Here is a 4,673-nt window from a genome sequence, read left to right as displayed (position 1 = left end):
ATCTGTCTTCCTTTGACTGGCTTAGTTCACTTAGCACCGAGTGGTGATTGCAGTGGGGAGGAGGGTATAAGGAAGTCAAATGGTAATGAAAAATACAATAATAAAATTTTAAAAAGACAAAAGGAAGACATGGGAGCTTGTCCTCCCTGACAAGTGAGAACACAGCAAGACATTAATATCTGCAAGTTAGATATTTCTCACCAGAACCCAACAATGTTGGTATCCTTATCTCTCAGAGTTCTTGCCTCCAGAAATTTTTTTAGTGACACCTCTCCTTGCTTTAATATTTTTTGTCTTTTTCTTCTTTTGAAATGAGCTCTCAATTACAAAATATCAAGCTATACTAAAAAATGTCAGCCACTGGCACAGTATGGAGAAGCCCACAAATAAGGTCAGATACCAGCAGTAGGTGGCAAGAGGTGGGAAGTGATTGAATCAGTGGTTAACAAACATTCACAGGAAGCTAAAACTATCCAACAGGTTATGCCCTAATTTAGCACAGTTTACACTAGTCACTGCCTTTGTGGGTGGCCTTGGTGTATTTGGGTTCAGATTCTACACGGCAATACAATTTCTTCCAGTAAGAATTCCTGGCTTGCACTGATCACAGGGTGGCCAGAGGGCACCTGACCAGCCTATTAGTATTTTTTTAATAATGTTATAGACTTGATAGATGTACTGAGAGACTTCAGGCACTCTATACTTCAGTGACAGCATATAATTGGGTTTTTCTGGCTGGATACATAGCTCTGTCAAGATCCAAAATGCCTTTGGTAAGCTTCAGAGATTGGTACACCTGCCCTTCCACATTTATCTTGGCAATAGTATAAACATCATTGTTTTGCAACTTGCTGGAAACAGTGTCAGCACTTGAATGGCATTCCTTAATCTAAAATTAAAATTCATTTTCACTGGGAATATTTTTTTATGTTGCAAGGAAGACCTGGTGCTCCATTTTGCCACCTTCTTCAAAAAGCACATTGAATGGGGTGAGGCAGCTGAAATAGAAGGCATCAATATTGATTTTCATAGCCACCTGCAGGGTATTCAGAGTTCCATCTTTACGACTGGGCCCAAGGTGTTGAGAGGCAGGGAGACATCAATACTCTGGGTTGGCACCAGGTGAGTGGATGGCCAGAAGAATGCTGGGGATGACACCAAGGCTATCCTTGTTAAATTGGATTGCAAAGTCTGTCATATGCTGCAGGGCTTTGTTGGCGAAGTCCATATAGATGTACCTCTGACAATGAGTAAATGTTCTGGGACTCTCCAAGGCTTTAACCTTTACTTCAGGCAACCAGCCAGAATTAAAGGCCACATCTCCACTACGTGCCATGTCTATCCTTATAGAGAGTTCAAATAGATCATTCAGATGACTGCTGACCAAAGCTGGAGTAGGTGAAGGGGAAAAGGTTGCAGACACTGATGATGGGGTGAAGGATTGTTCCACCAGCTTACCTAGTCCTCCTCCCAAGATATCCACTGCTCCCTGCTGCGTGGAGGATACCTGTGACAAATCGACTGGGGGACTGAGGTCAAGGTTTAAAAGGTCTTCCAGAAGGTCACCTTGAGAGGAAATAACCTGAGGTTGCTCCAGATTGGTGGCAGTCATGGTGCCAACAGGGCTATCACCAGCATTAGTGCTCCCATGATGTATTGGCAAGTGTTTGCAATGGATTCCAGGACTTCCTTCCACAAATGCATTGGGAGGCTTGTGGTACACAGATGCCAAAGAACCAATGTCGCAGATTAGCTCATCCAGCAGTGTTGGCAAAATAAGATCTGTCTCTCAGAGATTAGTAGCTTCTCAGACAAGACTACTTCTTTGGCTGTGACAGGGTCCATTGAGAGAAGCCCCTAATTAATATATCCCCTATCTCAAAGGCTGGATTATCAGAATCCTGTGTTGCCAAGCTCAAGACCTGCTGTACCAGCTCCTGTGTTTCCGATGGTTTCCTGAGAAACAGCTTCACTATGGCAGTAAGCAGAGTGAGCTGCACCTGGGTGCTTTCATCCTGAAAACTCTCCAGGAAGCTCTCTAGTGCATATGCATTGTCAATTCATTCAGCAGCATCTTGCACAATCCAAATCATAGCTGTTCCAGCATCTGGCTCATTCAGCGAGTCTAAGTTCTCACACAGAGTAGCAATGATACCTTCGTACTTGTTGGGGCACTTGTGGACAGCAATTGCTTCTTGGATCACATAACTTACTTTGGTCTGGATAAGATCAGACAATGTGCTTACACAACATTCTGCATAGTGCTCCACCTTGATAGTCCCATCAAATGACCCACACAGCTTTGTGAACCAAGTCAGCCTCAACCCCTGTGGCATATTTATTCAGTCAGACCAGAACCTGAGCACTATTGCTTTGGGGTGCTAAATGGTTCATGATATCTAACTTCTCTAGTTTAATATAGGTGTTAAACTAGAAGGATCATTGTAATTAGGAAGAAAGAATTTGGTTTCCTGCTTTAACATTTCAGGCCTTTTCTGAACAATAAGGCTAATGTTCCTCAGGGCAATGTACTGCACCTCTGGCCCCCAGACAGCCAACTGATGAGTGGAGGGGCCAACTTCTTCAGCTGCATGTTGTAGTAGTCATAGTTTTTGGATAACAACACTAGAAATTTCATTAGGACTTTTACCGCTGAAAGCACCATTGTGTGGGGGCAACTTTTCCCACAAGTGCTCCCGTCTGCCAAGGATGAAAGTAACTACCAAGACATGATCCTCTTGGGGAGAAGAGTGGCCAATCTCTCAGAGGAAAAGGCCATGATCCCCTTCCTCAAGGGGCTTTTATTGGGTTGTAATACACAGGAATACAGGGTGGCAAGGATCAAACAATAGATAACATTTCGAAGAAATCTGAGGGCTCAGTCTGAGTCAGTGTCTGTCAGGAAAGGGGGTTGCAGAAACTTTGGGGAAAATATTAATTTCCTGCTCGGACCCTTAGCATATGAATTAAAGCACTCTTAGCAGAGCAGATTTCACAGGACTTTAGAAATTCTTTCTTATGCCAGATTTACCCTAGATCCTGCTCTAGCCGGGCAAGGGGCTGCATGGCCTCCCCCATCACAGGTTTTCAGGCTTAAGTGGATTCGAGCCAGGAAACACTTCTCCCAGAGGACATGGGGACTCTGGCTATGTCAGAATAGCCAGGGAGTGAGGGTCTAACACTCCCTCTTTGTTTCAGTCCCCTGAGTCCTTCCATGATGGCTTCCCAAGTGATTGTGTCTGGCTTAGGTTGCCCCTCCTCTGAGGAGACATACCCACCATGGACTAACCAACTAGGCTTTGGGGGCATGGAGAGGAAACTGAGGCAGCATCTGCTACCAGAGACAAGCTTTTGTCTCTTGTGGCTAGCGTTCTGGAAGTTGCTCACTCATCCTTAGCTTGGGAGGCAGTTACAATTCCTGAAACCAGGCAGAGGGATTCCCAACACCACTGCTGAGCTGGCATGAGGTAGCTGGGGAGTCACCTGCTCACAGATGCTCTAAGCCTCTCGATCATCTTTAGGATTATAATTGGACAGGCCGTCCAGGATGAAAATATGGCCCCATTCAATGCATTTCTTCGGGGCTGTCAGCAACTTATTAATGTGTTGTAGGTTCAGATCAAGTAAGTTGCTATTTCGGGTGAGATTTACTGATTTCAGATAATGCTGTACTGCATTAGCCACGACCACTGGATTTAAATCTGCCCAGAGGTCCTGCAGGGCATCCAGAAATCCCTCATCTTTCACCATTTGGGCATTAATATCATGGAGTTCTGCTTCACAGACTGATGCTGTTTTCTGAACATATTGTTAGAAAATACCAATGATTAGTAAGTCTTATAGAAAAAGTGGAGACTACAACTAGACCTGCCTTTATGGGACACAATAAAATAATGCATCTAGTAGTTATATTGAATAAAATGTCAGCTGATGTTTAGCATAAATTATTTAAAATTTGCCAAAAATGTATTTGTAAAAATATAATATTGCAATGTGCAGACTAGTATACAAAATTTTGTAAATTATTTTCTGAAACTAAAAAAAAACATGCTATCAAAAATTTTACTGTGGTAAAATATACTAAAGATAAATCACATATTCCAACATTAAAGAGAACATTAATTTAAAATATATATTATAAAACTAGCAAAACAAATACAGAAATCCATAATAAAGTAGAATTATTTTTCTGGAAATTCTCAGAGAGAATAATTTTATCAGTTTTTAAAAATATTTAATGTATTAAAATAATTTAACTCATACATTAAAAGAGAAGAAATATATTAATAGATAGAGGTTTGATGAAATTAAATATATAGATTAAAATTGTTAATAAAATATAAACAGAAGTATAAATTCTTGCATGTCATAAGGATATATATTAGTTATCCCATTTAATTCTAATTTGTCTGCCAGTGCATTAATCTTGAATTTTCATACAATGTAATAAAATAATGCAATTATTATTAGAAAATAAAGCCTATTGTTCTGTATTTTTTAAAAAATATGTTCTATCTAGAAAGGGCATAAACCTTGATTCATATGCCTTCAGGATTAATGACAAATCAATTATTAGGTTAGTTGTAAAATAAAATTAAATTAGTCATTTTTACCGTATTTGATACTAATTTGTTAGGTTGAGTAGCAGAGTAATAAAATAGGATCCCCTTTTC

At 40.6% G+C, this 4,673-nt stretch overlaps 1 pseudogene; it reads right to left on the bottom strand.

Annotated features, from left to right (window-relative positions):
- Positions 1–555: 555 nt before the first annotated feature.
- Positions 556–3,807, bottom strand: LOC119000895 (AP-2 complex subunit beta-like; annotated as a pseudogene).
- Between the last annotated feature and the right edge of the window lie 866 nt (positions 3,808–4,673).

This window comes from Sturnira hondurensis, unplaced genomic scaffold (genome assembly GCF_014824575.4).
Source record: "Sturnira hondurensis isolate 20B ecotype Veracruz unplaced genomic scaffold, ASM1482457v3 Scaffold0016433, whole genome shotgun sequence".
Lineage (NCBI taxonomy): Eukaryota > Metazoa > Chordata > Mammalia > Chiroptera > Phyllostomidae > Sturnira > Sturnira hondurensis.
The sequence above is the reverse complement of the archived record's forward strand: the minus strand, read 5'-3'. Positions and strand labels throughout refer to the sequence as shown.